At 38.9% G+C, this 13,770-nt stretch overlaps 1 non-coding gene across 1 annotated transcript; it reads right to left on the reverse strand.

Moving 5' to 3' along the window:
- Positions 1-1,395: 1,395 nt before the first annotated feature.
- On the reverse strand, positions 1,396-1,503 carry LOC112768294 (small nucleolar RNA R71). The gene has a single exon (XR_003185730.1). It is a non-coding gene; the product is annotated as a small nucleolar RNA R71 (small nucleolar RNA).
- Positions 1,504-13,770: the final 12,267 nt, after the last annotated feature.

The following is a 13,770-nucleotide window of genomic DNA, read 5'->3' on the forward strand; positions in this document are numbered from 1 at the left end:
CATGTTTTTCATAAAAATTTCAAAAATCAAAAAATTATCTTCCCCTTTTTCTCTCATCAAATTCGAAAATTTGAGTTGACTTTTTCAAAAATTTTTAAAATCAGGTTGTTTCTTATGAGTCAAATCAAATTTTCAATTTGAAAATCTTATCTTTTTCAAAATCTTTTTCAAAATTCAAAATCTTTTTCAAAATTCATGATTATTTTTGAAAATTCCAAAAAAATAATTTTCAAAAACCTTTTTCTTATTTCATATCATAATTTTCGAAAATAACATAATCAATTAAAGTTTTGATTCAAAAATTTGAAGTTTGTTACTTGCTTGTTAAGAAAGATTCAAACTTTAAGCTCTAGAATCATATCTTGTGATTTCTTATGAATCAAGTCATTAATTGTGATTTTAAAAATCAAATCTTTTTCAAAAACTAATTTCTATCATATCTTTTCAAAAAAAATATCTTCTTATCTTATCTTTTTCAAAATTTGATTTCAAAATATCTTCTCTAACTTCCCAACTTCTTATCTTTTCAAATTTGTTTCAACTAACTAACTAACTTTTTGTTTGTTTCTTAACTTTTTCAAAACTACCTAACTAACTCTCTCTCTCTCTCTAATTTTTGAAAATATCTTCCCTCTTTTTCAAAAATTTCTTTTTTATTAACTAATTATTTTTATTTTTTATAAAAAAAAAAATTTCGAAAAAAATACTAACCTTTTTCAAAAACTATTTTCAAAAATTATTTTCGAAAATTTTCTTCTCTCTCATCTCCTTCTATTTTTTTATTCATCTACTAACATCTCTCCCTCATTCAAAAAAAAAAAAAAAAAGAAAAAAAAAGGGGATATCTATTATTATTATTTTTCTGTGCCTTCTTCTTTGTCATATGAGCAGGAGCAAGGACAAGAATATTCTTGTTGAAGCAGATCCAGAACCTAAAAGGACTCTGAATTACAACTAACCAGTAAGCACCTGTTAGGAATTTTCAAACAAGAAGAGGAGATGGCAGCCGAAAATAATAATAATGCAAGGAGGATGCTTGGTGACTTTACTGCACCTAATTCCAATTTACATGGAAGAAGCATCTCCATTCCTGCCATTGGAGCAAACAACTTTGAGCTGAAACCTCAATTAGTTTCTCTAATGCAGCAGAACTACAAGTTTCATGGACTTCCATCTGAAGATCCTTTTCAATTCTTAACTGAATTCTTGCAGATATGTGATACTGTTAAGACTAATGGAGTAGATCCTGAAGTCTACAGGCTCATGCTTTTCCCTTTTGCTGTAAGAGACAGAGCTAGATTATGGTTGGATTCTCAACCCAAAGACAGCCTGAACTCTTGGGATAAGCTGGTCACGGCTTTCTTAGCCAAGTACTTTCCTCCTCAAAAGCTGAGCAAGCTTAGAGCTGATGTTCAAACCTTCAGACAGAAAGAAGGTGAATCTCTCTATGAAGCTTGGGAAAGATACAAACAGTTGACCAAAAAGTGTCCTTCTGACATGCTTTCAGAATGGACCATCCTGGATATATTCTATGATGGTTTATCTGAGCTATCAAAGATGTCACTGGACACTTCTGCAGGTGGATCCATTCACCTATAGAAAACGCCTGCAGAAGCTCAAGAACTCATTGACATGGTTGCTAATAACCAGTTCATGTACACTTCTGAAAGGAATCCTGTGAATAATGGGACGCCTATGAAGAAGGGAGTTCTTGAAGTTGATACTCTGAATGCCATATTGGCTCAGAATAAAATATTGACTCAGCAAGTCAATATGATTTCTCAGAGTCTGCATGGAATGCAAGCTGCATCCAACAGTACTCAAGAGGCATCTTCTGAAGAAGAAGCCTATGATCCTGAGAACCCTGCAATAGCAGAGGTGAACTACTTAGGTGAACCTTATGGAAACACCTATAACTCAACATGGAGAAATCATCCAAATTTCTCATGGAAGGATCAAAAGCCCCAACAAGGCTTTAATAATGGTGGAAGAAACAGGTTTAGCAATAGCAAGCCTTTTCCATCATCAACTCAGCAACAGACAGAGAACTCTGAACAAAATGCTTCTAATTTAGCAAATTTAGTCTCTGATCTATCTAAGGCCACTGTAAGTTTCATGAATGAAACAAGGTCTTCCATTAGAAATTTAGAAGCACAAGTGGGCCAGCTGAGTAAAAGGATCACTGAAATCCCTCCTAGTACTCTCCCAAGCAATACAGAAGAGAACCCAAAAGGAGAGTGCAAGGCCATTGACATAAGAGCCATGGCCGAACCTGTGAGGAGAGGAGAGGACGTGAATCCCAAGGAGGAAGACCTCCTGGGACGTCCAGTGATCAATAAGGAGCTTCCCTCTGGGGAATCAAAGGACTCTGAGGCTCATCTAGAGACTATAGAGATCCCATTGAACCTCCTTATGCCCTTCATGAGCTCTGATGAGTACTCCTCTTCTGAAGAGAATGAGGATGTCACTGAAGAGCAAACTGCCAAGTTTCTTGGTGCAATCATGAAGTTGAATGCCAAATTATTTGGCATTGATGCTTGGGAAGTTGAACCTCCCTTGTTCATTAATGAACTAAGTGATCTGGATCAACTGACATTGCCTCAGAAGAGACAGGATCCTGGAAAGTTCATAATACCCTGTACCATAGGCACCATGATCTTTAAGGCTCTGTGTGACCTTGGTTCAGGAATAAACCTCATGCCCCTCTCTGTAATAGAGAAACTGGGAATCTATGGGGTGCAAGCTGCTAAAATCTCACTAGAGATGGCAGACAGCTCAAGAAAACAGGCTTATGGACAAGTAGAGGATGTATTAGTAAAGGTTGAGGGCCTTTACATCACTGCTGATTTCATAGTCCTGGATACTGGAAAGGAAGAGGATGAATCCATCATCCTAGGAAGAGCTTTCCTGGCCACAGCAAGAGCTGTGATTGATGTTGACAGAGGTGAAATAGTCCTTCAATGGAATGAGAACTCCCTTGTGTTTAAAACTCAAGGATCTCCCTCTGCAACCATGGAGAGGAAGCAGAAAAAGCTTCTCTCAAAGCAGAGTCAACCAGAGCCCCCACAGTCAAACTCTAAGTTTGGTGTTGGGAAGCCACAACCAAACTCTAAGTTTGGTGTTGAACTCCCATATCCAAACTCTAAGTTTGGTGTTGGAGAGTCTCAACAAAGCTCTGCACATCTGTGAGGCTCCATGAGAGCTCACTGTCAAGCTATTGACATTAAAGAAGCGCTTGTTGGGAGGCAACCCAATGTTTATCTAATTCTTATTTTTATTGTTTTTCATGTTTTCTTAGGTTCATGATCATGTGGAGTCACAAAATAAATATAAAAATTGAAAACGGAATCAAAAACAGCAGAAGAAAAATCACACCCTGGAGGAGCATCTGTCTGACGCTCAAACGCCAGAACAGAGCATAGTTCTGGCGCTGAACGCCCAGAATGGGAGCATCCTGGCGCTGAACGCCCAGAACAAGCATGGTTCTGGCGTTCAACGCCAGAAATGGCAGCAAAGCGGCGTTGAACGCCCAAAATGGGCACCAACCTGGCGCTGAACGCCCAGAGTTGTGTGCAAGGGCATTTTACATGCCTAAATTGGTGCAGGGATGTAAATGCCTTGACACCTCAGGATCTGTGGACCCCACAGGATCATCTCAGGATCTGTAGACCCCACAGGATCCCCACCTACCTCCACTCACTTCTTCTCTCTTTCACACAACCCCATAAACACTCTTCCCTAAAAAACCCCTCACCAATCACCTCCATCCCTCTTTCCCACTAAACCTTCACCACTCACATCCATCCACTCTTCCCCATAAACCTACCTCATAAACTCCACCTACCTTTAAAATTCAAAACCAATTTCCCACCCAAACCCACCCATATGGCCGAAACAATACCCCCTTCCCTTCCCTATATAAAGCCCTCCATTCTTCATCAAATTCACACAACACACCCCTCTACACTCCCCTTGGCCGAAACCACATCTCCCTCTCCATATTTCTTCTTCTTCTTCTTCTATTCTTTTGTTTATTGCTCGAGGGCGAGCAATATTCTAAGTTTGGTGTGGTAAAAGCATAGCTTTTTTGTTTTTCCATTACCATTGATGGCACCTAAGACCGGAGAATCCTCTAGAAGAGGAAAAGGGAAGATAAAAGCTTCCACATCCGAGTCATGGGAGATGGAAAGGTTCATCTCCAAAGCCCATCAAGACCACTTCTATGATGTTGTGGCCAAGAAGAAGGTGATCCCTGAGGTCCCTTTTAAACTCAAAAGAAATGAGTATCCGGAGATCCGACATGAAATTCAAAGAGGAGGTTGGGAAGTTCTAACAAATCCCATCCAACAAGTCGGCATCCTAATGGTTCAAGAGTTCTATGCCAATGCATGGATCACCAAGAACCATGATCAAATTAAGAACCCGGATCCAAAGAACTATGTTACAATGGTTCGGGGGAAATACTTAGATTTTAGTCCGGAGAATGTGAGGTTGGCGTTCAACTTGCCATACATGGAAGAGAACGCACGCCCCTACACAAGGAGAGTCAACTTTGATCAAAGGTTGGACCAAGTCCTTATGGACATATGTGTAGAAGGAGCTCAATGGAAGATTGACTCCAAAGGCAAGCCGGTTCAACTAAGAAGATTGGACCTCAAGCCTATTGCTAGAGGATGGTTGAAGTTTATTCAATGCTCAATCATTCCCACTAGCAACCGGTCTGAAGTTACTATAGACCGGGCCATCATGATCCATGGCATCATGATTGGAGAAGAGGTGGAAGTTCATGAGATTATACCTCAAGAACTCTACAAGGTGGCTGACAAGTCCTCCACCATGGCAAGGTTAGCCTTTCCTCACCTCATTTGCCACCTATGCAATTCAGCTGGGATTGATATAGAGGGAGATATCCTCATCAAAGAGGACAAGCCCATCACTAAGAAAAAGATGGAGCAAGCAAGAGAGCCCAGTCATGGAGCTCAAATGCACTGTCCTCCACAAAATTATTGGGAGCAAATCAACACCTCCCTAGGAGAATTGAGTTCCAATATGGGACAACTAAGGGTGGAACATCAAGAGCACTCCATCATGCTGCATAAAATCAGAGAAGATCTAAAAGCAATGAAGGAGGAGCAACAAAGACAAGGAAGAGACATAGAAGAGCTCAAGGACATCACTAAGGTGGACTCATTCCTTGTTCTTACTTTCTCTGTTTTTCGTTTTCTATGTTATGTGCTTATCTATGTTTGTGTCTTCATTACATGATCATTAGTAGTTAGTAACTTTGTCTTAAAGTTATGAATGTCCTATGAATCCATCACCTCTCTTAAATGAAAAATGTTTTAATTCAAAAGAACAAGAAGTACATGAGTTTCGAATTTATCCTTGAACTTAGTTTAATTATATTGATGTGGTGACAATGCTTTTTGTTTTCTGAATGTATTCTTGAACAGTGCATATATCTTTTGAAGTTGTTGTTTAAGAATGTTAAATATGTTGGCTCTTGAAAGAATGATGACTAGGAGACACGTTATTTGATAATCTGAAAAATCATAAAAATGATTCTTGAAGCAAGAAAAAGCAGCAAAGAACAAAGCTTGCAGAAAAAAAAAAGAAAAAAAAATAGGCGAAAAAAAAATAGAAAGAAAAAGAAAAAGCAAGCAGAAAAAGCCAATAACCCTTAAAACCAAAAGGCAAGGGCAAATAAAAAGGATCCCAAGGCTTTGAGCATCAGTGGATAGGAGGGCCTAAAGGAATAAAATCCTGGTCTAAGCGGCTAAACCAAGCTGTCTCTAACCATGTGCTTGTGGCGTGTAGGTGTCAAGTGAGAACTTGAGACTGAGCGGTTAAAGTCAAGGTCCAAAGCAAAATAAGAGTGTGCTTAAGAACCCTGGACACCTCTAATTGGGGACTTTAGCAAAGCTGAGTCACAATCTGAAAAGGTTCACCCAATTATGTGTCTGTGGCATTTATGTATCCGGTGGTAATATTGGAAAACAAAGTGCTAAGGGCCACGGCCAAGACTCATAAAGAAGCTGTGTTCAAGAATCATCATACTGAACTAGGAGAGTCAATAACACTATTCGAAATCTGAAGTTCCTATAGATGCCAATCATTCTAAACTTCAATGGATAAAGTGAGATGCCAAAACTATTCAAGAAGCAAAAAGCTATAAGTCCCGCTCATATGATTGAAGCTCTGTTTCATTGATAGTTTGGAATTTATAGTATATTCTCTTCTTTTTATCCTATTTGATTTTCAGTTGCTTGGGGACAAGCAACAATTTAAGTTTGGTGTTGTGATGAGCGGATAATTTATACGCTTTTTGGCATTGTTTTTAGTATGTTTTTAGTAGGATCTAGTTACTTTTAGGGATGTTTTCATTAGTTTTTATGTTAAATTCACATTTCTGGACTTTACTATGAGTTTGTGTGTTTTTCTGTGATTTCAGGTATTTTCTGGCTGAAATTGAGGGACTTGAGCAGAAATCAGATTCAGAGGTTGAAAAAGGACTGCTAATGCTGTTGGATTCTGACCTCCCTGCACTCAAAGTGGATTTTCTGGAGCTACAGAACTCGAAATTGCGCGCTTCCAATTGCGTTGGAAAGTAGACATCCAGGGCTTTCCAGCAATATATAATAGTCCATACTTTGGCCAAGAATTGACGACGTAAACTGGCGTTCAACGCCAGCCTTCTGCCCAAATCTGGCGTCCAGCGCCAGAAAAGGATCCAAAACCAGAGTTGAACGCCCAAACTGGCATAGAAACTGGCGTTCAACTCCACAAATGGCCTCTGCACGTGCTACACTTAAGCTCAGCCCAAACACACACCAAGTGGGCCCCGGAAGTGGATTTATGCATCAATTACTTACTCATGTAAACCCTAGTAGCTAGTTTATTATAAATAGAACCTTTTACTATTGTATTAGGCATCTTTTGATCATCTTAGGATCTTAGGATCATCTTTGGACGCCTGGTTCTTAGATCAGAGGGGCTGGCCATCTCGGCCATGCTTGGACCTTCACTTATGTATTTTTAACGGTAGAGTTTCTACACTCCATAGATTAAGGTGTGGAGCTCTACTGTTCCTCAAAGATTAATGCAAAGTACTACTGTTTTCTATTCAATTCTTCTTATTTCTCTTCTAACATATCCATTCGCACCCAAGAACGTGATGAAGGTGATGATTATGTGTGACGCTCATCACCATCTCCCTTATGAACGCGTGCCTGACAAACACTTCTGTTCTACATGAATTAAGCTAGAATGAGTATCTCTTAGATCTCCTAACCAGAATCTTCGTGGCGTAAGCTAGAATGATGGCGGCATTCAAGAGAATCCGGAAGGTCTAAACCTTGTCTGTGGTATTCTGAGTAGGATTCAATGATTGAATGACTGTGACGAGCTTCAAACTCGCGATTGTTGGGCGTTAGTGACAGACGCAAAAGGAGGGTGAATCCTATTCCAGCATGATCGAGAACCGACAGATGAATAGCCGTGCCGTGACAGGGTGCGTGAGCATATTATTCACTGAGAGGAGGGGATGTAGCCACTGACAACGGTGATGCCCTTGCATACAGCCAGCCATGGAAAGGAGTAAGACTGATTGGATGAAGATAGCAGGAAAGCAGAGGTTCAGAGGAACGAAAAGCATCTCCATTCGCTTATCTGAAATTCCTACCAATGAATTACATAAGTATCTCTATCCCTATTTTATTATATCATATTCGAAAACACCATTACCACTTTATATCTGCCTGACTGAGATTTACAAGGTGACCATAGCTTGCTTCATACCAACAATCTCCGTGGGATTCGACCCTTACTCACGTAAGGTATTACTTGGACGACCCAGTGCACTTGCTGGTTAGTTGTATCGAAGTTGTGACAATTATGAATTAAGATCAGAGCACCAAGCCCTGGAGCCATTACCAGGATTTGTTCGAGCCTGGAGATCACAATTTCGTGCACCAGTTAGCATGGGTATTAAATAGGTTTTTAGTAGAATCTGAGTATGAGTTATACCTGGGTGCTCCAGTGTATTTATAGTAGTGTGGGCTGACCTTTCTGATAAGATAAGTTAGTTATCTTATCTTATCTTATCTTATTTTGGGTGAAGTCAGCTTATCTTCAAGGGACCCGCCTTTATCTTCATAGGCTTGGATTGCCTTTGGATTTGGGTCGTGTTCCTCTATTTGGGCCCTTTATTGGGCTTTCCTGTTGATTTGGCCGTTCTCTTTAAGAAGAGATCGGATAGTCGGACCTGAAGAGGTCGGTCGCCATGTCGCTAAACATCCTGGGTCAGACAGCTCGACCCAGGGTATGAACAGTAGTGAAGAGGGAATGGTAGAACTTATGAAATGCAACCTATCTATATGAATGCAACTATATGCTAAGATGATTTTGTCTACTTGGTTAAAAAGTAAATAAGTTCTCCAAGACAAACATAAATCAAATTCCACTAATTTAAATCATACAGTAAAAGATAAGTAAACTTGTAGGAAGACAGCTCATGAAAGCAGAGAACATAGAATCAAGCATTGAACCCTCACGGGTAGTGTGATAAACCCCGATTTTGTGGTTTATCTTGTGCTTATTTTGGGGGATTTTATCAACTTTTCTCACATTTATTCAATGAAATAGCATGGTTTTGCAATTCTCCCTTGATTTGTGCTTAAATGTGAAAACATGCTTTTTAGGCCTTAAAATGGCTAAATTTAACTCACTTTAATTCCATTTGATGCCTTGATATGTTTTTTGAGTGATTTCATGATCATAAGGCAAGTATTGGATGGAAGAAGTGATGAGAAAAGCATGCAAGTGGGAGAACTCATGAAGAAATGAAGGAACCGTAAAGCTGTCAAGCCCGACCTCTTCACACTCAAATGACCATAACTTGAGCTACAGATGTCCAATTGAGGCGGTTCTAGTTGCGTTGGAAAGCTAACATCTGGTGCTTCGAAATGATATAAATTTTGCCATATGTTGCTTTGCGTTCAGGGGCGCGCACGTGCACTTTGCGCGCGCGCCGATGCTGTCCGTGGCCCACTTTAATGAAATCGCCCCCAGCGATTTTGCAGCTCATTTTGGGCCCAATCCAACCCATTTCTGATGCTATTGAACCCAAGGATTGAAGGAGGAATGAACCAAGTAGTCATAGTTTAGTTTTCACCGTGTTTTAGGTTAGAATTCTAGAGAGAGAAGTTCTCTCTTCTCTCTAGAATTTAGGGTAGTTTAGGTTTAATTTTCTCAAATCCAATTTTTAATTCTTGTTTTGATTTAGTTTCTCCTTTTAATTTCTTGTTGTTATATCTCTACTCTTCTAGTTTTTACTTGTGATTTCCTTTATTTTGCCCTTTTTATGTTTATGAACCATTGTTGAATCTTAATTTTCTTTAATGCAATTTTATGTTTCCATGTTCTTTTAATTGATGATTTGAATTGTTGATTTACTTTTCTTGCAATTGATAGTTGGTAGATTTATATTTCTTGAACATTTTACTATGCTTTCCTTGTATGCCTTCCAAGTGTTTGATAAAATGCTTGGAAGGATGTTAGAGTAGATTTTGAGCATTCTTGGCTTGGAAAGAGTAATTGGGTAATCTTGAGTCATGAAAACCCAACTTATGTTGGTGATCTAGAGTTGTTAGCTAATATTGTTTCCATTGACGCTAATCTTTTGCTTTTTTAATTAGTAAGTCGATTAGGACTTTCGGATCGAGATTAGCTAGTCTCATTAGACTTTCTCCCTATTTGTTGGAGTTGACGTAATGAGATAAATTCTTGTTTATATTTGTGACATGATTAATTAATCTTGTTTGACATTCTCCCGATGTGTGAGTTAACTAAATAAGATGAATTAGTCATGCATGACTAGGATAGAAAGCCTATATTCTCAATCATTGCCATGAACGTCTCTCTTTATTAATTGCTTTCTTTAATTACTTGCTTGATTTATTTCTTGTCATTTATTTTCTTGCCCCTCTTATAAATCAAAACCCCTTTACCCCTTCATAGCCAATAATTGATCACTTCATTGCAACTCCTTGTGAGACGACCCGGAGTCTAAAATACTCCGGTTAATTCTTATTTGGGGTTTGTTCTTTGTGACAACTCAATATTTTTGATTGAGAGGATTGTTTGTTGGTGTAGAACTATACTTTACAACGAGAATTCATTCAATTGAGAAAATTCTATACCACACAAGAATTCTACTCATCATAGTGTATATGCACTCTAATCGCTCAAGTGTCTAGGGTTAATTTACTCTATTTTTCTCTAGTCATGCTTTCTAGACTTTGTTCTTCATCTAACAAATCAACAAAATTTTAGTACACCAATGCAAACATCATGAGGTTTTTTCAAGGTTGTAATGGGGCTAAGGTAAGGGTAAGGATATATGTATGGCCAAGTGAGCTAAAATATGAATCTTTGATGAACCTAAGCTTTCACCTAACATACACACACACTCTATATAATTCTAAAATCATGCCTCGCTACTCAAAGTTCCCACTTTTGCATCATATACTCATGCATCAACTTTTCTTTAATTTTATCACATATGCATTGATCTTTCATTAAACATAACATTGGGGTAACTTTGTCGCCTTATTTATTTATTTATTTATTTGAGTATTTTTGACTTTTTTATTAAAAATATAAAAGTAAACATAACATATCAATGCACAGGGATTTTTAATTTTTCTGGTCTCACATGAGTAGGTACCCAAATTCCCAATATTTTGTCAATGAAACACTGTACACTTTTATCAACCCAAGTTTCCACAATTTCCCACACTTAATTGACACACAATCTCTATCTTAAGCTAACTAAAGATTCAATTGGGGTAATTAATTGTTTTTCCGCTTTAAGGCTAGTGATGTGGTAAAATACAAAACAAATGGGGGTTAAAAGGCTCAAGGTGGCAAACAAAGGTGATTGAAATGGTATGCTATTTGGGGTAAGTGAGCTAATAACAAATGATGGCCTCAATCATATGCAATCATGTAAATATACTAAACAATGGACATATAGAATGGAACAAAATATAGATTGCACTCATAGAGAAGAAAATACACAAGAATAAAATATTATGGTTAAATAATGTAACCATGTAATTAAGCTCAAATATCACGGGTTATGTGTTCTTAGCTATAATTCATGTTCCAAATTACAATCTTCAACAAGTTTAACAAAAAAGTTTTAATTTAAATTAGTGAAATATTATAAAATAGAGTCTTGAAAAAAAATTTATTACTTTAACCAAGTAGTGGTAGAAGAACATGCATAAAATCAACAAACATGCAATCAAACATGCAAATTCAACAACTAATTTAACATAGAAAATTAAACATTGGCGGTGAAAAAGGAACTAACTAACCCACAGAAGTCGGTATCGACCTCCCTACACTTAAAGATTGCACCGTCCTCAGTGCATGCTAAGATGTGCAAAGTGGACGGGTTGCTGCAACTACGGAGTTTCCTCAAAAGATTATGCAGATGAACTTATCTGTCGCCTCATGTAAAAGTTTTCCGTTTCCCTTCCTGGTGGCCATCCTGAAAGAAAAAGGGAAGAAAAGTAACCCAAAAAGAAAGATAGAAAACAAAGAAAATATGGGTGGGTTAATGCCAAACAATGAGAGTCTCAAGTACATGGTAGCTACAACATGCACGTGAGAAAATAGTAGAAGCACATGGCATATCAATAGTGCAAAAATTACAACAAAGGGTTAGAGACAGTAGATAATAAAAGACAATATAAATTCATGTCAATGAAAAAGGAATATAGGTATCATAAAAGATTGGCATTAACAGATAATTAATATCACCCAACAATATAAGACAAGGTACGAAGCAATCAGGATGTAAAAGAGATGCAATCAGTTGAATAAGAACCGTTTAACACCAATGGTAAAATAATAACTTAGAGAAGAAAATAAAAATATGCACAAAATTAAAATGTAATGAATGAAAGTATGCAAATGAATTAAGTAAAATAGAATGAAAGTGAATAAGGATGAGAAGTTAAAGAGATGAAGAAGAAGAAAGTAAGAAATGAGGAGGAAAGAAGGAGAAAGGAGAGAAGAAAGAATAAGGAAAAAGAAAGAAAGAAAGAAAGAAGAAATAATTAGGATTGAAAAGAGTTGAGATTAGGGGAGAGGGAGAATTAGAATCAGGCGCTGAGGTGGTTTAAGTGTGCGTCGCATGCGATGCGTACGCGTGGGTCGCGCAATTTCCAAGTGATGCGTAAGCGTTAGGGACGCGTACGCGTGATATGGGTTGTGCAATTGGCGCAAAGGCAACCCCGCGCACGCACAACTCTCTGTTTGATACGCACGAGAGCAAAAAAAGCATATGACGTGTGCGCGTCAAGGACGTGCACGCGTGGATGGCCATGGTGGGAAAATGACGCGCACACGTTAGGGATGCAAATGCGTGGCGGAGCTTGTGCTCCCAGCACAGTTCCAGCCCTACACTATCATAACTCTCTGGCCATACACCCATTTACGCCGATTTCCAGGGTCACGTGTACGCGTGGGGGACGCGTACGCGTGGAATGGTGAAAACGCAAGCGATGCGTATGCGTGAGGGATGCGTACGCGTAGACTTGCTTGTGCGCAAGGCACGCCACCAGCACCACTCCTGCCCAACTCTCTGTTTAATTTTTATTTTTCACGCACACACATATGGCGCGTACGCGTCAGCGACGCTTGCGCGTCGTGTGCTTGTTTTTTTTTTTTTTGCAAAATGCAAATTGCAGCATGCAGATGAATATGCATAAATTATGAATGAACACTAATAAAAATAAAATAGAATAAAACTAAGAATAAAAATGAAAGATCATACCATGGTGGGTTGTCTCCCACTTAGCACTTTAGTTAAAGTCCTTAAGTTGGACATTCGGTGAGCTCTTTGTCATGGTGGCTTGTGCTTGAACTCATCCAGGAATCCCCACCAGTGTTTGTAATTCCAATAGCCTCCGGAATCCCACACTAGTTGAATAAAGCCTTCAAGCAAGTTAAAGCAAGTGACAAGGCCCCAAGAGTGTTGATTGCTAGAATGAATTCTGGGGTCCCAAACCTTGCTTTTGCACCCGTCTTCTTGTTGATCATCATTTTTCCACTTGGGTGGTGAGCAATCGGAATTCTCACTGAGACATCCAAACAACTTCCTAGACCCATTCAATCGATCTCTACACCATTCCTTGTACTTCAATTTGGAGCATGCAACCATATTGAACCTTGCATGACAACTCCTACCACTAACCATCTCCCTCTTACTCTTAAAGCCACAAATATTCCTAAGTTGACCATCCGTCTCAAGCAAACCATATTCAAGTGGCATGAGAAAGCTAAGGGATATGAATTTTACCCACTTGAATGTTGTGAAGGACGATGGTGACATAGGGGGAGAGGCCTCCAGCAACTTCGGCAAGGTAATTTCAAGCTCCACTCCTTTGTGTTCTTTTTTTGACAACTTCCACCTCTTTGCAAGCTTCTTCAATTTCAACCTCTTCCTCTTGGTAGCTTTCTTCCAATTCAATCTCTTCTTCATTGCTTACCAAGGGCATTAGAGGTGGTGGTTCTTGGGAGTAATTGGGTTGGAATTGGGGTGGTTCTATATATGGTTCATATGGTTCATAGAGTGGTTGATATGGTGGATATGGGTTAGGATCATATGAGGGTGTTTGGAAGTAGGGGGCTTGTGAGTATGGTGGTTCAAAGCGATGTTGAGGAGGAGGTTCATAGGCATATGGTGGGGCTTGTTGG

The sequence above is a fragment of the Arachis hypogaea genome, chromosome 17 (assembly GCF_003086295.3).
Source record: "Arachis hypogaea cultivar Tifrunner chromosome 17, arahy.Tifrunner.gnm2.J5K5, whole genome shotgun sequence".
Classification (NCBI taxonomy): domain Eukaryota; kingdom Viridiplantae; phylum Streptophyta; class Magnoliopsida; order Fabales; family Fabaceae; genus Arachis; species Arachis hypogaea.